The sequence below is a fragment of the Hypanus sabinus genome, chromosome 13, assembly GCF_030144855.1.
Source record: "Hypanus sabinus isolate sHypSab1 chromosome 13, sHypSab1.hap1, whole genome shotgun sequence".
NCBI lineage: Eukaryota > Metazoa > Chordata > Chondrichthyes > Myliobatiformes > Dasyatidae > Hypanus > Hypanus sabinus.
In genome coordinates this window covers 77,045,806-77,072,876 of record NC_082718.1, presented here as the reverse complement: position 1 = coordinate 77,072,876, position 27,071 = coordinate 77,045,806, and the positions used below count along the sequence as shown (strand labels likewise).

At 42.3% G+C, this 27,071-nt stretch overlaps 1 protein-coding gene across 1 annotated transcript in view; it reads right to left on the bottom strand.

Annotated features, from left to right (window-relative positions):
* rph3ab (rabphilin 3A homolog (mouse), b) overlaps window positions 1-25,103 on the bottom strand; it is a 269,820-nt gene extending 244,717 nt beyond the window's left edge. The window contains exon 1 of the mRNA XM_059987937.1: window positions 25,019-25,103. The gene's annotated coding sequence lies outside the window, so the exon portion shown is untranslated. The remainder of the gene's footprint in view (window positions 1-25,018) is intronic.
* Window positions 25,104-27,071: the final 1,968 nt, after the last annotated feature.

Genomic DNA, 27,071 nt, shown 5'->3' with positions numbered 1-27,071 from the left:
TCTGAACACATCCTTGATAAATTCTGCATACTGGGACTAAGGCTCTCATATAGTTGTAATAATAGCTGTAGTTATTTGTTATTGCAAAGCTTTACATTAGACAATGGGATTATAATCAGTGGCATAGTTGTACAATATCCACCTCTAGTGATCAGGATGCCATGTTTGGTGAGATAGGAACACGCTGACAAAACATACAGTACATGTAATTTGATGCCCTCACCTTCCAGGACTATAGCTGATATCCACGGCCTTTAGACATTTGTCCTATCCAGGACTATAGGTGACATCCAGGACCTTTACCATATGTCCTATCTAGGACTATAGGTGACATCCAGGACCTTTACCATATGTCCTATCTAGGACTATAGGTGATATTGTATTATGGCTTGTATTCTGCATGGAGGACGATGACCAGTGGTGTTCCACGTGGATCTATTCTGGGACCCCTCCTCTTTGGGTGGGTAAGTTTGCTGATGACACAATAGTTGGGTGTGGTGGATAGTCTGGATTTACATCAGGACATCGATAGGATGCAGAACGAGGCTGAGAAGTGGTAGATAAAGTTCAACCCAGATAAGTGTGAAGTGGTTCATTTTGGTAGGTCAAATATGAAGACAGAATTTAGTATTAATGGCAAGACTCTTGGCGGTTTGGAGGATCAGAGATCTTGGTGTCCATATCCATAGGCCACTCAAAGCTGCTGCGCAGGTTGATAGTGTTGTTAAGAAGGCGTATGGTGTGTTGGCATTCATCAATCGTGGGACTGAGTTCAAGAGCCATGAGGTAATGGTAAAGCTATGTAAGACCTAAGTTAGACCCCACTTGGAGTACTGTGTTCAGTTCTAGTCACTTCACTACAGGAAGGATGTGGATACTGTAGAAAAAGTGAAAAGGAGATTTACAAGGATGTTGCCTGGATTGGAGAGTGTGCCTCATTAGAATATGTTGAGTGAACTTGGCCTTTTCTCCTTGGAGCGACGGAGGATGAGAGGTGACTTGATAGAGGTATATAAGATGATGAGGGGCATTGATCGTGTGGATAGCCAGAGGCTTTTTCCCAGGGCGGAAATGGCTAACACGAGGGGGCATAGTTTTAAGGTGCTTGGAAATAGGTACGAACGGGATGTCAGAGATAAGTTTTTCACACAGAGAGTGGTGGGTACGTGGAATGCACTGCCGGTGGCAGAGGCAGATACAATAGGGTCTTTTAAGAGCCTCTTAGATAGGTACATGGAGCTTAGAAAAATAGAGGGCTATGCGGTAGGGTAATTCTAGGCAGTTTCTAGAGTGGGTTATATGGTTGGCACAATATTGTGGGCCGAAGGGCTTGTAATATGCTGTAGATTTCTATGTTCTATCCAGGACCTTTAGCCACTTGTGTGCTCCAAAAGACAATTTGTTCAGTTCATGGTCAGTTGTCGGATAATTGTGCCCATGGATGAACTATATTAATAGTTTAAAAAAACTCATTCAAAGGGCCACCTCCCACACGTGCACTCACTGTTAGAAGGGATGATACTGAGTTTTTCCAAATTTCATCAGCTGGCTTGGACTTCATCCTAAGATTTTCTGCAGGTGGTTAGTAGGTGTCATTGACAAGAGTACTAATAAGTGTCAATCCTGCTACCTAATGAGTAGAGTACATTGAAACTGACAGAGTTACTGAGATGCAATAAATTACCCAACAGAATGACTGACAGCCACAAGAGGGGGCAGATGGTGTGTTTTATGCAATTTAAAATCTTTTCATATCTTCCCCATTGATCCTTCAAGTCTTATTTCAATAACTCCCTAACTCTATGATGCAGGGTTCCAGATAGTAGTGTACTTGGTACCTTAATATCCTCCAGCAGAGCAGGGCTTTATTTTTTCCAATGGAACTAATGGCGAGACTCTTTCCACATTAGTGCATTAAAGATGAATATGAGCCAACCAGCTAGTGTTTGAAGCATTTCCTCCAGCCAACCCCACCAAAACCTGTCCCTCCTAAGCTCCATATAACTGAATCATAGGAATTTGCAGCACAAAAGCTGGTTGATTTTACCAGGTGCAGAACAACCAGCCCTGTCTCAGGCTCCCCCATCTGAAGCCTCAAGAATAAACTGCACAAAGCCACAACTTTTGACTAGATAGCAAATCCAGAGGAAAGCTTTTCCATCAGCTGTGGCTACACTAAGAAAACTTTAATAAGAATATTGCGACAATCCCTTCAAAAGTACTGTAAAGATTGCTGGGAGAATATTGTCACCAATATTGAGAACACCACTGCACATTAAATTAATTACAGTTTCTCAGTGCATTTGCCTCCGTATCTCCCACCTGATTGGTCCTACATTTGACAGCTTTCTTCTTCTCTACAAATTAAGGAACATGGTTCCTTAAGGTTGTGAAAGCTGGAGGTGGTAATGGGAAAAAGCTCCCACTACCCATTAAATGCTCCCAATGGTGTACATCTCAAATAGCATCTGACAGCCAAGTCCAGCTCCTGGCCTTCATGTGTGGCTTAGCTACTAACCCCAGCAGAACCAGAGCCAGTTCATCTAGAAGGAAAACTCAGATCTCAAACTTCCCTGCCTTGCAGCTATATCCACTCATGGGGAAAGTTATGGGAATGAACCCTGAGGGAGAAATCTGGAGCTGCAGTCCTACGGTAGGCAGTCCTGTGTTAAGTTCAATGCTGTCTGACAACTCCTGAGATACTGCTGGTGTGAAACTGTATCAGTCTCTGTGATTCATTTGGGTTCATCAGATGTGTGGAGGAGGATTGCTTGCTACATGGTTAACAGCCTGCTCTGCATACTGTATGGCCCTAGCTTATGCATCTAGATGGCTAGCACACAACATCCATAGTAACTCTGATCAATGGAGGCCTCAGACAAATCATATATTCAGGGGTCATACCATCTGTGAGAGGTTCCAAATATGGCTCCCAAATTTAAATCTAAATCATAAATATAGACACAAAGAAAAAGCTGTTTATATCCATTTTGGGCTAAAATCAAGATCTGGTTTCCTTTAACTATAGTTTTTCTCAGTGGCCCTATTTTGCAGAACTTCCATTCTCTCTCAGGTTTCCTTTAGTCCTACATTCTACACTTTTCATATCGAAGATTTTGTTAATCAAGTCACATCTGGATTTATTTTTGCTTTCCTTTCTGCTCCCTTTGCCGGAACCTTTCTCAAATGGATGTTGCCTTTTATCTATTTGCAGTGGAATATACAAACAGCCAACATAACTCATTAATGGTGCAACAAAAGGTTTTTTTTGTCATTTGAATTGTTTCTATTACTTGTTTTCTATTGAAATTGTCTAAAACACAATTGGCTATACATAAATGAAACTATGTTTATGTGAAAGAGAATGGAATGCAATCAGAAACATATTTATCATTGACAATATCTGGAAAGTTTACAGAGCAAGTCTGCAGTGAGGTCCCAAACAAAACTAGTAAATTTAAGTGTGTTTAATCAAAGCACAAAATTTAGGTAACTCTGTGTTCTGCTTTAGATGTATTAGTGGAAAGGAAATTAACTGTTTTATGCTGTCTTGGCTCACTATAATACCCTGCAGGCTCCACAGATTTGCTTTTTTTAATATACCCATGGTAATTGATGGGTAGTTTTATTGAATGCAAAAGTGACAGCCTTTTCAAAATAGGGAACAAATCATTATTCTAATTTGCAGCTCTCCAGTTGCAGCAGGTAAAGTTTATCATTTCCAGAAATTATTCATAAAGCCCTTACCTCTGCGAGCAGATGATGTTTAGCAGGTCCTGTAAAAATCCTTGGAGTGTCTGTGATTTGAGCTAAAGATTCCTTTCTGACTGACAATATGATGCCTTCTGTCCAATATCTGCATCTAGTTGAGATACTCAAGAAATTACAGATGCCGCAATCTGGAGCAACAAACAATCTGTGGGAGGAACTCAGCAGTCAAGCAGCATTTGTGGGAGAAAAGAAACTGCCAACATTTTGGGTTGAAATCCTGGTGAAATGTCCCAACGTAGGATTATGACCAGAAACATCAACAATTGCTTTCCTCCCACAGATGCTGAGTTCCTGTAGCAGATTGTTGCTGTGCCTACGTGAGTCAATCTTGTCCCATGCAGTGAAGTCAACTCAGATCCACTTCATGACTCATTGTTAGATGGGGTGCCTGTGGACTGCCGCCTGTTAACTGCTCTGGAGGTACCTTGTCCTTGCTGTTTGGCCGATGGAAGCTAAAGAAAAATAATGTGGCACAAAATTAACTGCAGAATGCAGAGGAACATCCAACTTCCAGTCTTCCACACAGAACCATAAAGGCTCCTACTCATGATGCATTTATGTCTTTAACATACTCTCACACAAGCTGCAAACAATCTTTCAGTATTCAGTGCTCCTCCAGCAATGAAGAGATCTTCAGCCTCCACTCAATGTACAACACTGACCATTGTGTGTTGACTTTATCTTCACTTTCAGTCATTAACAGAAACCTGTTTACTGCAATATGGAACAGATCATGAAATCGCAGCACAAAAGGAGGACTTCACTCCAACAAGCCCATATGAGCTCTCTACCAGACAGATTCACTAGTTCCATTTACCAGCCATTTCTCTGTAGCCTTGCAAATTTTGCATAGCATGTATTTGTTTAATTGCCACATGAACATAACAATAGAATCTGCTTCCACCCCACCTGGAGGAAATACATTCCATCCACAAATAAATATGTCTTTCCTCATGTCAGTCTTAACTCTCTTCCTCTTTATTTCATACTCATGACTTCTGACCTTTGACCTCAGCCACCAGAGGAAACAGCTTCCCACATTCCAAGTTGTCCTTAACCCTCAGCAGATTTCAGGTCATGAGCAACAGCCATGATGGTTCCCATTTTGCATTCTGTCTCTACAATCTGACATCAAGAACAGCTCTGCACTACTAATTACACAGATCAGGAAACTGACACTATCCTGAAGTCAGAATATTGTGCTCTGTGCGTATCTGGCACCCAGGAATAATCAGAATGGACTGGGTCCGGGTTAAAGAGAATTACTCACTAAGCACCAAGTAAACACAGATCCTCAGTAATCAACACTTAAAGCCTCTCTGAAACTTGTAAAAAGCTTCACTCTAGCTAGTGAGAAATTAGAGGATTGGGAAGCTTTTAAAAACCAACAGAAGACAATTAAAAAGTTATCAAAAAGGTAAAGGTGGAATACGGAAGTAAGCCAGCCAATAATATTAAAAGAGGATACCAGAAGTTTCTTCAGATACATGAAGTGTAAAAGAGAGATGTGAGTGGATATAAGACTGCTGGAAGATGATATTGGAGAGGTAGTAATGGGAGACAATGAAAGAGCGGATGAACTGAATAAGTATTTTGAATTAGTCTTCACTGTGGAACACACTAGCAGTACGGTGGAAGTTCCAGGTGTCAGGGGACATGAAGTTACCATAACTAGAAAGAAGGTTTTTGGGAAACTGAAAGGTCTGAAGATAGATAAATCACCTGGACCAGATGGTGTACACCCCACAGTTCTGAAAGAGCTGGCTGAAGAGATCGCACAGGCATCAGTAATGATCTTTCAAGAATCACTAGATTCTGGAATGGTTTCGGAAGAATGGAAAATTGCAAATGTCACTCCAATGTTCAAGAAGAGAAAGAGGCAGAAGAAAAGAAACTATAGGCCAATTAGACTGACCTCAGTGTTTGGGAAGATGTTGATGTCGATTATTAAAGACAAGATCTCAGGGTACTTGGAGGTACATGATAAAATATGCTGTATTCAGCATGATTTCCTCAAGGGAAAATCTTACCTGACAGATCTGTTGGAATTTTTTGAAGAAATAACAAGCAGGATAGACAAAAGAGAGTCAGTGGATATTGTGTACTTGAATTTTCTGAAGGTCTTTGACAAGATGCCACACATGATGTTACTTAACAAGCTACGAGCCTCCATGGTATTACGGGAAAGATTCTAGCATAGATAAAGCAGTGGCTGATTGGCATGAGGCAAAGAGTGGGAATAAAGGGAGGCTTTTTCCTATGGTTGCAGTGACTAGTGGTGTTCCACAAGGGAAAACACAAGGAAATCTGCAGATGCTGGAAATTCAAACAACAACACACACAAAATGCTGGTGGAACACAGCAGGCCAGACACCATCTATAGGGAGAAGCGCTGTCAACGTTTCGGGCCCTTTAAGACCCTTCGTCAGGACAAGGGGTCTGTGTTGGGACTGATTCTTTTTACACTAGTTATCAATGATTTGGATGATGAGATGTATGACTTTGTTGCAAAGTTTGCTTATGATATGAAGATAGGTGGAGGGACAGGTAGTTTTGAGGAAGTAGAGAGGCTGCAGATAGACTTAGACAATTTATAAGAAGTGACAGTTGGAATACAGTGTTGGGAAGTGTATGGTTATGCACTTTGGCAGAAAAAATGAAAGGGTTGTCTATTTTCTAAGTGGACAGAAAATGCAAAAAACTGAGGTGCAAAGCAACTTGGAAGTCTATGTGCAGGATTCCCTAAAGGTTAATTTACAGGTTAAGTCTGTGGTGAGGAAGGCAAACGCAATGTTAGCATTTATTTCAAGAGGACTAGAATATAATTACATGTAAGTACATGTTCAGCATGGCGTTGTGGGCCGAAGGGCCTGTATCGTAAAAGCAAGGATGAATATTGAAACTTTGTAGAGCACTGGTGAGACCTCACTTGGACCATTGTGAGATGTTTTGGGCCCTTTATCTTAGAAAGGATGTGCTGAAACTGGAGATGGTTCAAAGGAGGTTCATGAAAATGATTTTAGGCTTATCATATGATGAGCATTTGATGGCTCTGGGCTTGTATTCACTAGAAATCCAAAGAGTGAGGGGTGACCTCATTGAAACCTATCAAATGGTGAAAGGTCTTGATAGAGTAGATGTGGAGAGGTTGTTTCCTATGGTGGGAGAGACTAAGACTAGATGACACAGCCTCAGAACAGAAGGACATCCTTTTAGAATGGAGATGAGGAGGAATTTTTTAGCTAGAGAGTGGTGAATCTGTGGAATTCTTTGCCACAGGCACCTATGGAGGCCAAGTCTTTACATATATTTAAGGCAGAAGTTGATAGATTCTTGATTGGTCAGGTCATAAAGGGATTCAAGGAGAAGGCAGGAGATTGAGGCTGAGGGGAAAATTGGATCAGCCATGCTGAAAAAGCAGAGCAGATTCAAAGGGCCAAATGGCCTAATGCTGCTCCTATACCTTATGGTCTTGTCTAGGCCTTTCAATATTCGGTAAGTTTACGATCCCCCTCATTCTTCTAAACTCCAGTGTGTACAGACCCAGTGTCATCAAACTCTCTCATACATTAACAATTTCATTCCCAGAATCATTATCATGAACCTCTTCCAAACTCTCTCCAATGCCAGCACATTTTTTTCTTAGATAAGAGGCCCAGAAATGATCACAATACTCCAAGTGTGATCTGACCAATGCTTTATAAAGCCTCAGCATTACATCCTTGCTTATATTCTAATCTCTTGAAATGAAAATAGTCTATGCCTTTATTCTTTCTATCAAAGTGCACAACCATACATTTCCCCACACTAGATTAAATTTGCCACTTGCATTCTCCCAATTGGTCTAAGTCCTTCTGCAGTCTCCTTACTTCCTCAATACAACATGCCTCTTCACCTATCTTTGTATTGTCGGCAAATTTGGCCATAAATTCCATCATCAAATCATTGACATATAACATGAAAAGAAGCAATCACAACATCAATCCCTGCAGAAAACTACCAGTCACAGGCAGCTAACCAGAAAAGAACCCCCTTCTTTTCATTCTTTTCCTCCTGCCAGTTAGCCCATCTTCTATCCATAGTTCCTGTAATACCATAGACTCTTATCTTATTCAGCAGCCTCATGCGTGGTACCTTGTCAAAAGCCTCCTGAAAATCCAAGTAAACAATATCCACTGACTCTCCTTTGTCGATCCTACCTGTTACTTCCTCAAAGAATTCCAATAGCTTTGTTAGGCAATATTTCCCCTTAAGGAAACCATGCTGACTTTGGCCTATCTTATCATGTGCCTCCAAGTACCCTAGATGCTCATCCATAATAATGGGCTATAACATGTTGCCATCTATTGAAGTCAGACCAAGTAACCCATAATCTCCTGTCCTTTGCCTCCCCACCTTACTTCTTAAATAAAATAGTGACATTTGTGAATTTCCAGTGCTCCAGAACTGTTCTAGAATCCAGTGATTCTTGAAATATCACTATTAACGTCCTCAATCTCTTCAGCTATGGGACTCCAACATCTTCGCAACCACTAAAGGCAAGCCAACTGGCTTATAATTTGCTTTCCTCTGCCTCCCTTCCTTCTTGAAGAGCGGAGTGACATTTGTAATTTTCTCATCCTCCAGAACTTTAATAGAATCTAGTGATTCTTGAAAGATCATTACTAATCCTTGTATAATCTCTTCAGCTACTTCTTTCAGAGCTCTGGGGTGTACACCATCTGGTCCAGGCGATGTATCTGCTTGGACCAATGCTTCCCAAGCTCTTTCTCCTTAGCAATAGCAACTGTACTCACTTCTGCTTCCAACACTCTTGAATTGCTGGCTTACTGCTAGTGTCTTCCACAGTAAAAATTGACACAAAATACTTGTTAAGTTCATCTGCTATTTCTTTGTCCCCATTATTATCTCTGCAGTGTAAATTTCCAGCAGTCCGATATCCATTCTCACCTCTCTTTCACTCTTTATATATTTTTTAAATCTTTTGGTATCCTCTTTGATATTATTGGCTGAGTTACATTAATTTTTCTTCTTTTCTCTCTCTTTGATTTTTAGTTGCCTTCTGTTGGATTTTAAAATCTCCTCAGTCCTCTAACTTTCCAGTAATTTTTGCTATATGTCCTCTCTTTTCCTTTTATGCTATCTTTGACTTACCTTGGCAACCACGATTGCTTCATTCTCCCTTTAGAATATTTCTTCATCTTTCGGATGTATATATCCTGTGCCTTCTGAATTGCCCTCTGAAACTCCAGCCATTGCTCTTCTGTAATCATCCCTGCTAATGTCCCCTTCCAATCACTTTGACCAGCTCATCTTTCATGTCTCTATAATTCCCTTTACTCCGCTGTAATACTGATACATTCGACTTTATCTTCTCCCTCTTAAACTACAGGATGAATCCTACCATATTATAATCACTGTCCCCATAAGGGTTCCTTTACCTTAAGCTCCCTAATCAAATCTGGGTCATTACACAACACCGAATCCAGAATTGCCTTTCCCATGGTGGGCTCAACCACAAGCTGTTCTAAAAAGCCATTTCGAAGGCATTCTACAAATCCCCTATCTTGAGATCCAAGACTAACCCTATTCTACCAATCAACCCGCATATTGAAGTTCCCACGACCACTGTTAAATTGTCCCTTTTACATCTTTCTTCTTGCTCTTGATTTATAGGCATCAATAGCTTTGATTGGCAATCCTTAATTGCTTTTTAGAAAGTGGTGGCAAGCCACCACTGTCCTTGTCGCCTCAGGGCTGCTATAGTGCTGTTGTGTAGAATGCTCCAGGACTTCGACCACGTGACAATGGATACATCTCCAAGCTAGGATAGCATGCAACTTGTAAGGGTGGAGTCCCCACTTACCTGCCTTCCTTGTGTAGGAATTCATGGGTATAGGAATTGCTGAGATATGCAGTCTTTCTTTCAGTTAACATGCACTGCAGCCTGTGTATTGACAGCTGAGAGAGGGAATGGAAGGTGGATGGAATGCCAATCATGTTGAGCAGCCAGATTGTTTGAATGTTGTTGGAGTTGTAATCATCTAGGCAAGTGGAGAATATTCCATTGTGCTCCTAAATTGTGCCTTGTGGATGTGTTTTTTTATCATCTCCTGTAGAATGCTCTGATTTCTTAATCAGTGAATTAGCCGTCCACTAATTTACACATCAGGACACTTCATACTTGATAAGGATGAGCATGTCTTATCTCCGAACTCCTATTCCTCACCTTTCACTCTTAATCAATGCCACTGAGAATTTCACTTCAGATCAGTCCAAGCTCTAAAATCCAGCTATTCTACAGACCCAAAACAATTTGTGGATTTACACTGTATAGGCAGAATACTGTGTACATACTCTTTCAGTTAGATTTTAACACTCTATCATGTAATAAAATAGCTGTTTCCCAAGTTCTGTGTCCTTATCCCAGGTGTAGGTTAGACTTTACTTCACAGATTTATAAGAAGAGACTTTTCCTTCAGACAACATCAGAATCAGAATCACCAGAATATGCATGAAATTTGTTGTCTTTTCGACAGCAGTACAAGGCAATATATAATAATAGGAAAAAACTGTGAGTGTGTGCCTTCAGGCTCCTGCACCTCCTTCCCGATGGTAGCGATGAGAAAAAAAGCATGACCTGGACCGCCTTTTTGAGGCATCGCTCCTTGAAGATATGCTGGATATTACAGAGGCTAGTGCCCATGATGGAGCTGATTAAGTTCACTACTCTCTGCAGCTTATTTTGATCCTATGCAATAGTCCCCCACCACCCTTACCAGATGGTGAGAATGCTCTCCATGGTACATGTTAGTGTGATCAGTTCAATTTTTGGTCAACAATTCTGATTTTCCTAACTTATTAAATTCATAAGACAGACTATTAAAGTCATAGACTTGTATAGCTTAGAAACATGCACCTTGTCCCACTGGTCCTTTATGAAAAGGGTCTGTTCCTCTGCTGCACTGCAGTCACTGAATAATTTTGTGTGATACTGGGAGTACTGGGTGGGCTTGAGATAATTTTAATTGCTCTGTTGCATAACCAATGTGACTGAGTTTGATGTTTAATACCCTGGCTTATTTTAATCTTCAATTAACTTAATGCAGCAGATTGTACAGTTCTGCACAACATTCAGGCTGTGTATTCTCCACCAACCCACCAATTCTCCCTAAATGGCTAAACACTAAAAGTCCATCATAATGCTGCTTCAGAGCTCAGCATACAGCTGCAGTAGACTCCTTGCAAACATAAGAGCTTATTTCAGTGCTCCCACCACCCTCTCTTCTCTTTATTTTGCTTTAGATCCCTGACTTTGGTTCCGGTGGCAGATACTCAATGCAGTCTTCATTCAGTACTACCATTTAACACCATGAGCCACTGGACCTGGAGCAGGAAACTTGGCTGTTATTGTCCATGATTCGGCAGAATGTCTTAGAAAAACTGAATCAGCCAGTACTGCTGCAGGATAATTAAATCTGCTGTCCAATCAGCAATTCTCACGTATTACAATTTAATATTCCTAGCCACATTTTTAGGCAGAGATGAATCATATTTCCTTCCAATATCTGTAAAGTACAAAAGACAAAAAAGCAGCCACTCTTTGAAACTCTCCCTGTTCCATTGATGACATTTTTAAGAGAGAAAGCAACAGGGCCACAATTACAAACAGACAGCCATTCTGATATATTGCTATTGTTCTATGTTGCAGAGACTGAACATCCCTTCTCATGACTCTCAAGAGGTCACGAGGTCACCCTTGAACATCACGGCACCTGTAGAACTGAGGAGCTGGAATCAGCAAAGGCAACTGGTCTTGAAAACACACATTTGTTGTAGTACTTCCCTTTGGGGAAGGGGATCCGCCATCTTTATCTTTACACAACCACAGATGCGCAACAGAAGGCGGAATCTTAGCTTCCCTCTGCAATGGCGAATAAAACCATTCAATTTCAAGGTCAATTACAGTTGTGGAATAAATGCAGGGTTAACAAACGGTGGCCATGTCTTGTGAAATACTTTAAAAAGATTCTCTCATTGTTTCTTGCCAATTAACTCACATTAATATTAAAAGTTCTGCTGAGTGAGGAAACAAGGGCTGAGAGAGTCTTCAGGAGATGAAGGCAGAAAAATCAATTTCACAGCCCCAAGAGCTGTAGAGAGGGGAGCGAGAGCCCAGGCATTAGAGTGACTCATGCTTCAGTTTCCCACAATCAGCAGAACTTAATGGTGGCAGGAAGGGAATCAATAGCCCACTGGCACAAAGAACAGCGCAAAGCTTTGACTGATTCCAGAGGAGCAGGGTCAGACCAAGTGCGTTCACATCTCTAAAACAAAAAAACACTCCAGTTAGTCCACAACTTTGAAATCCAGTGTACATTCTATTAATTGTGCATTTAACTATCTTGTGTATCAGTATTGCTGTATCAGGTGAGAGATCCTTAAAAGCTTCATTGATTGTGGTCTAAACAGCTTCTTCAGTTTTGTGAAATTTATACTTAATAGTGTCTGGTAAATTAACCCCATCTACAAAATTTACCACCACTTAACAAAAAGCAATAAGAGCCACAGTCTCTGAAGGCCCTAGGCACGATCTCCTGCATCAGTTGCGGAATGTAACAGTAGTAGAGAGTGCTGGGAGGCATGAGTAGAGTCAGCTGTAACAGGGTACTCCTGGGTCCAGAACTACTGTTCAGTAACCAACGCACATCAGCAGTAATCCAACTGCTAATTCGCTGGGTGTCAGGGAGATTCAGTTAAATGGGAAAAACGTGGAACAGGGGACAAGGTGGTGGAGCAAGGGTGGATGGGGACACAGATCCCACAGCAAAGGTACATTGTGTACACTGTGATGTAATGCACAGACTGATGTGCAGGGTGTCACATGGCACACAAGGCTTGAAGAGGGGTGCACAGCATGGGAAAAAAAGGTTGCATTTATATATAACCTTTTCCCAAAGCATCTTCCTCAGTGTAGTGCATTGTAATCTTGCACATTCAATGGAGGGCATAGATACAACCTCAGTTTAAACACACAGCCAAAAGACAGCACTCGCTCAGCAGATCAACCTCGATACTTTTGTACGCAAGACTCTGTAACTCGGGCTCAGAAGCATGAAGTGAGCAACGAGGCTGAGGGTAGTTACTGAGGGTCAAAGCCTGGCATAGTGCCTGACATGGGCTGACTGGATCATCAAACCCAACCACCTGCACTGCAAGTATTAAGTGTGTGCATCAGACCAGTCAGAGAGTGAAAGGAATGAACCTTCAAATGCAGAGTCACTCATTCTGCTGGACACAGTTTAGTAACAAACCACATTTATTTATTGCTATATTCCTACCAAAGGTCTCATCCAACCTGTCAAGACTGAAATTCTTTGCCATTCCTACTTCATTCCTTTAAGCTCCAGTAAATCTGCTGTCTCTCAAATCTATATATTTATTCCATTAGATACCATCTTTGTGCAGCACACTCATTCAGTTGTCTAGAGAATCTTAATGGATCCTAATCCAATAGTTATTAGGCTTGAAGTTTGAGCCTTGTTGTCCATGGTGATCCTGGATCATCTAGTCTTTGTGTGATCCTGCTAACCTTAGACCAAAAGACCATAAGATATAGGAGCAGAATCAGGCCATTTGGCCCATTGAGTCTGCTCCACCATTTCATCATGGCTGATCCATTTCCCTCTCAGCCCCAATCTCCTGTATTCCCCTCGTATCCCTTCACACCCTGACTAATCAAGAATCTATCAACCTCTTCCTTAAATATACTCAGAGACTTGGCCTCCACAGCCACCTGTGGCAATGAATTTCACAGATACATCACTCTCTGGCTAAAGAAATTCTTCCTCATCTCTGTTCTAAATGGTTATCCCTCTATTCTGAGGCTGTGTCCTCTAGTCCTAGGCTCATCCTTTCAACATCCACTTTATCGAGGCCTTTCAACTTTCAATAAATTTCAATGAGATTCCCCCTCATTCTTCTGAACTCCAGTAAGTAATCTTGTTAAACTAATCTAATCTTGTTAAAATTAGATCTAAGACTAATCTTGTTCAACAGTCAGGCCCTGCCTGCACATAAAAGAGATCAACCCTCTTTCAGTTACAATCCCATGCTGCCATTGCAAACAGTAATCTTATTGTAAAGATCTAATATTTGAGAATATGCTAGTTGAAAATTTTTATACAAATAAGCACATCACAGTGATTTTGCAGGGTACGTTGCCATCACAATGCTGTCCAATATTGCTTGAAATCACCTACTCCACTAGATGGGTGCACATCCTTTCTCAACAACTCAGTGGTAAGCAGTGAAATGGTGTTGTTTTTATTTATAATTTTGAACTATTATTTAACTATTTAATATATATATATTTACTGTAATTTGTTTTTTTCTGTTACTATGTATTGCATTGTACTGCTGCCGCATAACAACTATTTCACAACATATGCTGGAGACATTAAAGCTGATTCTGATTCAGATTTGAAAGAGCGATGGGTATTCACTGAGGAGGTTGTCGATCAGATTTCTTTCAAGTTCAGCTAACTGTGAAATCGCTGTACAGAAATAGAAATGCTGGCAGAACCCAGGTCAAAGAACTCTTCATAAGAACTCTTGATTAATGGTCCTTGACATGAAACATTAACTGGTTTCTCTTTCTACAGATGCTGCTTGAGTGATTGAATTCTTCCAGTATTACTGTTTGTGTACACATTCTAGCATCTGCAGTGTTATTTGTTTACCAAAATCATCATACTGTCTGAACACTATCTGCGTTATTGATCATGCATGATAGAAAGGTTTAAATTTTTGTATAAGTGTCTTCATAACATTTCTGAGTTGTTTTTAAAAAAAGGTTTTCAGCACCCTAAGCATTTCTTTTACATTCTCAGTTTAACTATACCTTCACTTAACATAACCATCACTGTTGTTCCTTTCTGTGCCTTGTGGTGCAGCCTTGCCATTTCTTTAGCATTTCGTCTTTCACGAGGCCGAGTTGCCAGCTCGACACTTACCCAGCATGGATGGAAAGTGTGCAAGGAGCTTGCCAGGTTCAAATCCAGGACCACTTGCCTCAAAGTCTGCCATTATACCACTGGCTAACATTAACCTAACACAGGAATGGTAAAAGGAATCATCCAGAACTTGCAAGTTACAAGCAACGTATCTGCGGAAGTAATTTGGCATGAAACTTAACGAATTATATTTACTTAAACAAATAGAAGTGGTCATAAAATGGACTATTTTGTAAAACTCAAGAAACACTATACTTTCCTGTGAAAAGTTCATTCCATTCATGACATTATCAGAGAATGATAATTTGATTTAAATTGTACATGCAAATTATACACATCAAATGCAAGTATTTCCCTTTATAATTCATTAAATAGCATTATAAATCTCAACTCAGAAAGAATGTGTTCCTTTAGAAGTATATATTAATTTGATCTAATCTATTTATACAAGAGCAATCAGAAAGTGTTCAATATTCAAACCTTAAAAGTAGCCTCTGCGAAATTGAGAGATTATAACTGATACTGCGGCAGATGTGCAAGGCAGATTGCTGCCTTTTGTAAACCAGACTCATTTCACGAATGTAAATTAGCCCCATTACACAACAGATTCCAATGTTAAGCTTGCAAGAGTTTAGGGAAGTAATTCCTGGTGGCAATAGAGACCTACTGAAAAATTAATTTAAGTCTTTACAAGCCACACATTACTGTATGCAATATGTGCATTTTATAGTTCACTGTGCTTAAGGCACAGTGCCTAAATGCACAGGAAACTGTCAGTGGTGGAACAGAAAGCTGCACAGAGAAGGGTCAGAGATAACCAATGAAAGTTGTTCTTGATAGGATGAAGGCAGAAACATCCTTGTCATTTTCACTTTAAAACTGGGTTTCATATTCAACAGTCGATGCTTTCTCATATTTTCCATTTCACAATAAGCATAAGAGATGCTGCAGATCCAGAGTAACACACACAAAATGCTGGAGGAACTCAGCAGGTCAGGCAGCGTCTATGGAAATGAATAAATCGATGCTTCGGGCAGAGACACTTTGCAAGACTGGACAGGAAGGAGGAAGAAGACAAAGTAAGAAGTTGGAGGAGGGGGAGAAGAACAAGCCAGGTGGGTGGGGGAGGGGGGTTTGAAGTGAGAAGCTGGGAGGTGACAGATGGAAAAGGTAAAGAGCTGAAGAAGGAGGAATCTGACAGGGGAGGAGAGTAGACCATTGGCGAAAGGGAAGGAGGAGGGGCACCATGGGGAGGTGATAGGCAGGTGAAGAGAAGAGGCAAGAGAACAGCAAGAGCAGGGAACAGAAGAAGAGGGAAAAATTACCAGGCTTTAGAGAAATCAATGCTCATGCCATCAGGTTGGAGGCTATCCAGACAGAATATGAGGTGTTGCTCCTCGAACCTGGGAGTGGCCTCACTGTTACAGCAGAGGAGGCCATGGACCGACATGCTGAAATGGGCACAGAGAGTACCTTCACTCTATCAGCAATGAGCAGGATTTCATGGTGACCAGTCATTTTGTTTCCAGTCCCTAATCGTGTTCCAGCATGTCGGTCCATGGCCTCCTAGCTTCTGACCCCTTCCTTTCCAGTCCCGAAGAAGAGTCTCACCCTGAATCGTAGACTGTTTATACACTTCAGTAGATGCTGCCTGATTTACTGAGTTCTTCCAATATTTTATATGTGTTGCCATGATTTAATTTTGAGATCGCAGAGCCCGGCCACTCAGGCTATAAGATAAATGAATGAGAGTGAATGGCAAGTGAATTTCTTTGAAACCCAATCCCTTTGTCCTTCACCTTAGCCCCATAGATTTACCCTAAAGTTGAGCTCACTTCTAGATGTCAACTAGAATCTACTGAGCTTACAAACCTCAGGTCAAACTAAAAGGAAGGAGGACAGTTTGGAACCACCCTGAGATGCCAACTAGTCACAACTAAGACTGAGTTCTGGACTCAGTTTATTGTCTAAAACAATGGGAGATAACCTGCAACCTGGTCATCTCTGAGGCACGCAGATATTTTCAATGAGTGGACAGTTGTAAGGCTGTGGGATCGGACGAGTAAGTACTCAGAATGTGAGCAGCACAACCGGCAGGTGTGTTTACAGGCATTTTCAATATCTCCCTCTCCCAGTGTAGAGTGCCCTCTTGCTTCAAATTATCTGCCATTGACCCTGTACCAAAAAAGACCAAGGTAAATTCCCTGGACGACTGGCGTCCTGTCGCACTCACCTCAATAATATGCGAATGCTTTGAGAGGCTGGTCAAGGACTTTATCTGCAGCATGCTACCACCTACACTGGAACCCCTACAATTCGCCTACCGACACAACCAATCGACAGATGACACAATAGCCACAGCTCTACACACTGTTCTTGCACATCTGGAGAAGAAGGATGCTTATGTGAGAATGCTGTTCTTGGACTACAGTTCAGTATTCAATGCCATAATTTCATCCAGGTTCGACAGTAACCTCATAGACCTTGGCCTTGACCCTGCCTTGTGCAGCTGGATCCTAGACTTCCTGTCAGATCACCGGCAGGTGGTAAGAGTGGGCTCCCTCACTTCCACCCTCTGACTTTCAACACAGGAGCCTCTCAGGGCTGTGTCCTAAGCCCCCTCCTTTTCTCCCTGTATACCCATGACTGTGTCGCCACCCACAGCTCCAAACTGCTAATTAAATTTGCCGACCACACTACATTGATTGGCATAATCTCAAACAACAAGGAGGTGGCCTACAAGGGAAGAAGTCATCTCTCTGATACAGTGGGGTCAAGAAAATAATCTCTCCCTCAATTTCGCAAAAACAGAGGAGTTGGTTGTGGACTACACAAGGAGTGGAGACAGGCTCACCCCTATTGACAGCAATGGATCTGGGTTGAGAGGGTGAACAGCTTTAAGTTCCTCAGCATACACATCACTGAGGATCTCACAAGATCTATACAAACCAGCTATGTGTTGAAAAAGGCACAACAGCACCTCTTTCACCTCAGACGGTTGAGGAAGTTTGGTATGGGCCCCCAAATCCTAAGAACTTTCTACAGGGGCACAATTGAGAACATCCTGACTGGTTGTATCACTGCCTGGCATGGGAACTGTACTTCCCTCAATTGCAGGACTCTGCAGGGAGTGGTGCGGACAGCCCAGAGCATGGGTAGATGTGATCTTCCCATGATTCAGGACATTTACAGAGATAGGTGCAGAAAAAAGGGCCTGAAGGATCATTGGGGACCCAAGTCACCCCAACCACAATCTATTCCAGCTGCTACTATCTGAGAAACAGTACCGCAGCATAAAAGCAAGGACCAACAGGCTCTGGGACAGCTTCTTCCACCAGGCCATCAGACTGATTAACTCACACTGACTTGAGTGTATTTCTGTTACATTGACTATTCTATTTATTATAAATCACAATGATTGCATATTGCACACTCAGAATCATAACATAAAGATTTTTACTCCTCATGTATGTATGTGAAAGGTGTAAGAATTAAAGTCAATTCAATTCAATTAATGAGAATTCCAAATCATCTTATTTATACATTATGAGCAAGAGGATATCTAGGGAGCAGGTAGGCCTCTTCAAGGATAAAGGAGGGAAATGTGCTGGGAGGCAGAGGATGTGAGAGAGGTCTTAAATGAGTACTTTGCATTAGTATGTACCACGGAGGATAGGGAGATCGGTGTGGAGCATGCTGATATGCTAGGACATTCTGAGATAAAGATGGAGGTAGTCCAGGGTCTCTTAAAGAACATTAAGATGGATAAAACCTGGGGCCTGATGGGATATACACCAGTTATTGAGAGAGGCAAGTTTTGAGATTGCTGGAGCCTTGACCAATATTTCTGAGTCCTCACCAGACATGGGGAAGGTCCTGGAGTAGCTATCTTTGTTCCATAGCTTGAGAAGCAAAATAGGGATATTCTTGGAAACCACAGACAGACGAGGCTCGCATTAGTGGTAGTAGGGAAGTTACTGGAGGGGATACGTAAGAATAGAAGATATGAGCCATAGGAGGGCCATGGATAGTCAGCATAATTTTGTGCAGGCAAGTCATGTCTTACTAACTTAATTAGTTTTTGAGGAAGTGACAAAATGGTCAAGCAGCAGATGTTGTCTAAGGTGTTTAGTCAGGAAGTCAGGTTTCAGTTTATAAAACTTCAGTTAGGCCGCATCTGCAGTACTACATTCAGTGCTGTTAAGGCTGTTAGAGCATTGTTGAGAGTGCAGATGAGGATTACCAGGATGCTGCCTGGATTAAAGGGTATGTGCTATGAAGAGAAGTTGAACAAACTTGGGTTTTTTTTTCTGGAGTCGCAGAGCTAAGGGGATATCTGATAAAGGTTTAGAAGACAATGAAAGACATAGATAGACAGCAAACATTTTTGCCCTGGGGTGAAATATCTAATACTAGAGGACAGAAATTTAAGGAGAGAGGGGGTAAATTCAAAAGAGATAGTAAATTCAAAGCAGGTGGCTGAAGAGTCTGTGGAACTATTAATAATGATATTTCAAGAATCACAAAATTCTACAATAGTTCTGGAGGACAAGAAAATTGCTAATGTTACTCCACTCTTCAACAAGAGAGGGAGGAAGAAGAAAGGAGACGATACACCAGTTAACCTGACCTCAGTGGTTGGGAAGATGTTGGAGTCAACTGTTAAGGATAAAGTTTCCAGATACTTGGAGGCACATGATAAAATGGGCCTAGGTCAGCATGGTTTACTGTTGGAATTCTTTGAGAAAATAATAAGCAGGACCGCTAAAGGAGAATTAGTGGATGTTGTGTACAGAATTTTCAAAAGGCCTTTGACAAGGTGCCACATGTGTGGCTGCTTAGCAAGATAAGAACCCATGGTATTACAGGAAAGATGCCAGCATGGACAGAGCATTGGTTGATTGGCAGGAGACCAAGAGTGGGAATAAAAAGAGCTTTTTCTGATTGGCTACCAGTGACTAATGGTGTTCTGCAGAGGTCGGGGTTAGGACTGCTTCTTTTTACATTATACATCAATGACTTGGAGGGCGGAATTGACGGCTTTTGACCAAGTTTGCAGACAACACGAAGATAAATGGAGGGGCGCATAGTGCTGAGGAAGCAGGGAGGCTGCAGAATGACTTACACAGATTTGGAGAATAAGCAAAGAAGTGGCAGATGGAATACAGTGCCGGGAAGTGTATGGCCATGCACTTTGGCAGAAGGAATAAAAGCGTAGACTATTTTCTAAACATGGAGAAAATTCAAAATCCCAGGTGCCAAGAGACTTGGGAGTCCTCATGTAGGCTTCTTTAGAGGTTAACTTGAAGGTTGAGTCGGTGGTGAGGAAAGTAAATGTAATGTTAGCATTCATTTTGAGCAGACTAGAATATAAAAACAAGAATGTAATGCTGAGGCTTTATCAGGCATCGGTGAGGCCTCACTTGGAGAACTGTCAGCCACTTATCTAAGAAAAGATGTGCTGACAATAGAGGGGGTTCAAAGAAGGTTCACAAAAATTATTCCGAGATTGAAAGGCCATTCATATGAGGAGCATTTCATGACACTTACTGCTGGAATTTAGAAGAATGAGGCATGACCTCAATAAAACCTATTAAATGTTGAAAGATAGACTGGCGAAGATGTTTCCAGCAGTGGGGGAGTCTAGGACCAGAGGGCACAGAGATGATGAGGAATTTCTTTAGCCAGAGGGTGGTGTATCTGTGGAATTCATTGCCATAGGTGCCTGTGGAGGCCAGCTGATTAAAGTGTATTTAAGGTGGATGTTGAGAGACTCTTGAAAACAAGGGTGTAAAAGTTTATGGGGAGAAGGCAGGAGAATGGGGTTGTAAGGGAAATTGATCAACTATGATAAAATGGTGTAGCAGACACAATGGGCTGATTGGCCTAATTCTGCTCCAATGTCTTATGGACTTAAGGTCTTTTATTTTTGAAACCAGAGTTATTGGTTTTAGATTGAAACAGCAGCTGACAATGGCCTGATGGATAAAGTCTTTGAGTTGTATAATGGGTTGAAATACCAGCTTTGTTTGAGTTAAAATTTTAGACTGAGATGCTTGGTGGAGATTACATAGGCAACAAGGGTGAGGATTTTTGACAGTTGCCCGGTTTAACACTAAAGCTTCAGGTGTAACTCCTGTGGAAATCAGAGTAGATTAATTGTAAAAGAAAAATGTTAATGCCTGCTTAAACTCTCTAGGTGAGACGTTAAGAGTCCAGGCCATTATTTGCTGAAGGGCCAAGGAGACTTGGAGGTTCATCTGGAGTAGGCATTTTCGCCAAGAGTAATGGGAGTGAGCTGAAAGCACCAAATGAACCATGAGTGAGGCAACAAAGAGAGTCTGTGTGCAGTCCCCGAGGATCTGACAAACTTTCCATAAACAAGGCAAATCCCACAGACATTTGTGGTTACCTCTGGAGAGAATTCATTTGTTAAGAGATCAAAAACAAAAAAAAAGCAAAGGCTTTATGGTTCACCTATTTGTTAAGAAGGTGACTAATCTACTGTAACAACTTTCCTCACATCCTGCCTTACCCCAAAGTGTCTTATTCCCCAAAAACCTGTCAATAGCAACCTTGAAATTATTCAATGATTGAACATGGAGTATCTGAGCTGGACAATTTCAGAGGTATAACCTTAAAACAGAAGTGATGTTATGGAATATCAGGCAATCAGGAAAATAGTTTGGAAAGCACCAATAACATGACAGCTCTTTTTACTTGTTTGAAAATTCATTGTGATTATACTCACCACAGTGTTCATGCATTATTTACAGCCAAATATTTTAAAAATGTCGCTCCCCACTTGCCTTGATATTTCTTTTTCTCCCCGAAGACTAAATCTTAGAATGGTATCCATCAGCTCTGACCATTCTTCAGAGATGCTTAAGTACTGACAAAGAAATAAACTGGTAGAGGAACTCAGAAGGTCTCACAGGTGATGGGCTTTGTTTTACAATGTCGATTGTCCACTGATGTTGCCTGGTTATTGAGTTCTTACAGCATCTTGCTTGTAGCTAAAGGTACTCAGCAGTCCAGTCAGTCTCCACAGTGGTAAAAAGATGCACGTGTCCTGATGGATTTTGATCTGACAAGTCAAGTCAAGTCAACTTTTATTGTCATTTCGACCATAACTGCTGGTACAGTGCATAGTAAAAATGAGACAATGTTTTTCAGGACCATGGTTTACATGACACAGTACAAAAAACTAAACTACGTAATAAAAAAAAACAGAGAAAGCTATACTAGACTACAGACATACACTGGACTGCATAAAGTGCACAAAAACAGTACCGGCATTACAATAAATAATAATTTGTTTGACCCAAAGATATAGGTGCAGAATTAAGGCATTTGGCCCATTGATTCTCCTCCACCATTCAGTCTGCCTGATTTATTTTTGTTCATCCCTATTCTCCCAATAACTCTTAAACCAAGAACTCTACACTAAACACACACAATGGCTTGGCACACCCCTCTATGACAACAATGTCCACAGATTCACCATCTTCTGATTTCAAAAATTCCTCCTCATCTCAGCTTTAATGGAATGTTCCTTTTTATTAGGAGGATGCAGCCTCTGCTCAGATTCTCCCACTATTGGAGAGAATGCCTCCAGGTCCATTCTATCCAAGCTTACAGACTCTCTGGGTTATTCGCAGTTTGTAGTTTTTAAAATCCAGATTCCAGTATCTGTTGTCTTCTGTGCAACCCCAGACAATATCTCCCCTAGTGCCTGCCATCCTTCCTTCAGAAACAGCCATGAGGACAACTCTCGGGGGAAGTTACTTACGATTGAAACTGACATCACCAATCTCCCTGCCTGCCTTCCTTCCTTACCCAAGGAGATGAAGAGGAAATTATTTTCTCAGAAAGCCCTTCCTGAACTGTCGACCTCAGGGAGGGGTGGCGGGCTCACCATGGACGGACACGAATGGCCATTTGACCCGTTCGGCAACCACGCGCCGAGGGCCGGAAACCCGGGCTCTGAAGCCAACATTGGGCCAGCAGCAGTGTAAGAAGGGCCGATTGGCTCCCCGCCTTCCCCTGTCCTACTCACAGTAAGTGTGCCTGGATACTGACAACATTGTTAGAGGCGTCGATGGCCGTCGGATACTCGGATTATAAGCGGCAGATCTTTCCCTGCTGTCCATACCAATCAATGGCGGGCACACAAGATATTCTGCGGAGGCTGGACGCTACAACACATACAAAATGCCGGAGGAACTCAACAAGTCAAAGTTCAAAATAGATTTTATTATCCAAGTACATATATGTCACCATACACTTGAGATTCATTTTCTCGTGGGCATACTTAACGAACCTATAGAATAACAACAACAGAATCAACAAAAGATGTCCAAACTAGGGCGTTCAACCCAGAGTGAATAGGAGAACAAACTGTGCAAATTCAAAAGAAGAAACAAAAAAAGATGCAGCATCTACGGAAGGGATTAAAAGTAGACATATCGGGCTTTCGGGCCGAGACCTTCCATCGCAATCCTTATGAAGGGCCTTGGCTCGAAACGTCGACTATTTATTCCTCTCCATAGATGCTGCTGAATTAATGGCGGGCGCTTTCCGACCCGACCAGTAACCGAAAGGAACGGTAGGAACTGCATGGATCAGCTCAGTCGCACCACACCCTATGGCATACCGTGTATTTGCCCATCCCAGGACAGGCTCTCGTTTCTCCATCATGCAGTGTCTGATTGGGACCTCCTCATCCCCCATCAGCTGGCCTCAGTACATTAGGGGCTATCCAAAGTCTCAGATTACACCCTCCCTTCCCAACCCAACCTCTTTCCCCCTCACTTTTGACAGGTTCCCCACGCCCGCTCCCCCCAACCCTTCCATCACCCCTTACAGAGATAAACTGCCCCTCGGTCCTCTCCCTAAATCCCAATTTCTGCCCCTCTACTCAACTTTCTGCCCACACTTAACTCTTCTCTTCAACCCCCCCACCCCAAAGCTCTCCCACCGTCCCCATAGGTCCGCTCTGCTCCAACATGTGCTCTCCCAGCACGTGTGGTATGTGTGTGTGTGTGTGTGTGTGTGTCTGTGTGTGTGAGTGTGTGTGTGTGTGTGTATGTGTGTGTGTGTGTGTGTGTGTGTGTGTGTGTGTGTGTGTGTGTGTGTGTGTGTATGTGTGTGTGTGTGTGTCTGTGTGTGTGAGTGTGTGTGTGTGTGCGTGTGTGTGTGTGTGTGTGAGTGTGTGTGTGTGTGTGTGTGTGTGTGAGTGTGTGTGTGTGTGTGTGTGTGTGTGTGTGTGTGTGTGTGTGTGTGTGTGTGTGTGTGTGTGTGTATTCCCGTCCTTCCCCGGGACTCTAGGCGATCTCCTCACATCTCACATGTCTGGCCAAAAACGCAGAGCTCAGGCGAACCAGTCAGCATTCGTGGAGACAAAAGCCACAAGTCAAACTGCAGGAATTCTGGATCACTCAAAGGGTCCACACCCTGCAGAAGGCTGGTGTACAGAGGGGGCAAGACGGAGCGGTGTCAGGTTCGTGGAAATGTCTACAGGTAAGGAGAGGAGGCGAAGGAATGCTTACATCGATTAGGAGAGTGAATATTAGATCAGGGAGTAAGCGAGGGGTCAGGGAACGCGTACTATTACATTCCCGCACGCAGGAGCTGGGCACTGAGTTTGCAGGTTGTTTGAAATGCAGACAGCTGCACTGGCTGTCTCTCACATGTTCAACAATGAGACAAGAGCCTGCAGGTGAAGCCGGGACACACTTGGACCGGTACTGTACTTTTGTAGCCGCATCCCAGTGGGAATTTCGACTCAAGTTCGCTCTTGGGAGCCCAGGTTTCTCAGCAGCAAATACACCCACAGCCTTTCCAGACGGCTTGAAACGTTGCTGCGCCTTTCTCCGAAATCTGCTATGAATTCTCACTGTTGGAGGGTCTGGGTCTGAAGATACTGAGCTCCCTACTAGAAGCCAGCAGAAAGGGAGACAGGTGGTGACCAGCCACTCCCGGTGTTGTCACTTAACTGGGATAGAAGTCGCCGAGAGAAACACCAGCACTGGGAATAATACAGTATTTACTACAGCTTTGTTACATCAAAGTGTAGCACGCAGCTTGCAGGTATCCTGCATTGCACTAAATGTTGCTCATGGAAAGTGCCCTACATACCAAACTGACATCTGCCAACCGTTTCTCTCTCTCCCACAGTAGAAAATTAGCAGCGACGCTGACCGTTTTTTTAAAAATTTTGTCCGCCCTACCTTCCCCACTCAGTGTGAAGTCGCAGCTTCCTCTCTGACACGCTTTCGCTTGGTCCCGTCCTAGATTTTCTCCTGTGAGTGTTAAACAGTGGAGAGATTGCCCACAGCTAAGAGCATGCTCACTGAGTGACAGGTCCCTGCTGATTACCCCGGAAACCCTGTGCCACACATCGACAATACCTCCTCCCTAGAAACCTCCTTACCTTTTCGCTGGAATCCCTTGCAGGTGGATCCAAGAAGTCTTTTTAACGTTTAATTAAACTACAATGATTCGTAACAGTTAATCAGTTAGGATATGAGTTAAAAAACAGGTTAATGGGACACAGGAATCATTGTATGCATTTTGGAAGTTATGATATTAATACTCATGTTTAATGTTCAATTACGTGAAATTCATTCATTGAGATACAGCATGGAATAGGCCCTTCCTAACCCTCGATCCACGTCACCCAGGATTCACCAGATTTAACTTAACATTGACTGTGGGAGGAAACTGGAACTCACAGAGCAAACCCACGCAGTCAAGAGGTGAACTTACAAACTCTGTATCGGCAGCAGCGGGAATTGAACCTGAATTACTAGTACTGTTGTAAAGTGCAGAACATTGTGCTAACCACTATGCTGCTGTGCATGTAGGTAATGGTGATGTGTAAGTTAGAGGGAAATAAAATAACTGGTTTCCATGGCTATAGTTCTTAGTGATGCACTTAACTGACCCTCATTTCACTTACCTGTTCTGTTTATATAGGATGTAAAGCACCCAGACAAACCAGCCATTGTGGATGACCTGTGGAATATTTGATCAAATAGCCTAAAGAAGAGGGTTCATATTGGGCTTGTTGCTCTATCCAAGGTGAAGCACTGATGTGCAGTTGATGCACGTTGAAGGATAGACTTTGAGACCTTGTGTGGAGCCTTTCTTAGATAATCAGAACAACCATTAATTCAGTTGTTAATGAAACTTAACATTTAATGTTAACATTTAACATGTTAATGAAACTTAACATTTAATCTCCCAAAGAAGCATCTGAAAGTGTCTCTCTGGCCCTTTGTCAAAGATATATAAATATAACAAATACAGTACTGTGCATAGGCCTTAGGCACACACACACACACACACACACACACATATATATATATATAGCTAGGATCTTACGACTTTTGCAATGTACTGTATATTGGTTAAGAGCATGGCTAAGAAATAAGAGTACTTAGCTTTGTATTGGCTCAGTCGTATTAAATGTTATTTGGTAAATGGAAAGATATATAGTATTGTGCTTAAGTCTTACACACCCTGGCTATATATATGTGCCTATGACATTTTGCACAGTACTGTATATAATATAAACATCACCTCCTCCATTGATGTTGTCCTCACCCACGCCTTCTCCATTTCCCAAACATCCACACTCACCCCATCCTCCCACAGGGTTAGAGCTCCATTTGTCCTTATCTACCACCCCATACGCCTCGCATCCAACACATCTTTCTCCGCAACTTTCATCATCTCCAAAAAGATTCTGCCACCAAATATATCTTTACCTCTCCCACGAGTGAATCTGCAGATGCTGGAAATAAATAAAAACACAAAATGCTGGCAGAACTCAGCAGGCCAGACAGCATTTATGGGAGGAGGTAGTGACGATGTTTCGGGCCAAAACCCTGACTCCTGATGAAGGCTTTTGGCCCGAAACATCATCACTACCTCCTCCCATAGATGCTGTCTGGCCTGCTGAGTTCTGCCAGCATTTTGTGTCTTTACCTCCCCCACCCTTGTTTTCTGCAGGGATTGCTTCTTCCATGATATACTTGTCCATTCGTCCCTCCACACTAACTCTCCCACCCACCCCCCTGGTACTTATCTGTGCAAGTGGCCAAAGTGTTACCCCTGCCCATTCACCTCAATTCTGGGCCCCAAAGAGTCCTTCCAGGTGAGGCAACACTCCACCTGCAGATCTGCTGGGGTTGTGTATCGTGTCCGGTGCTCCTGATGCAGCCTCCTCTACATTGGTGAGAACCATGATAAACTGGGGACCACTTCGTCAATCACCTC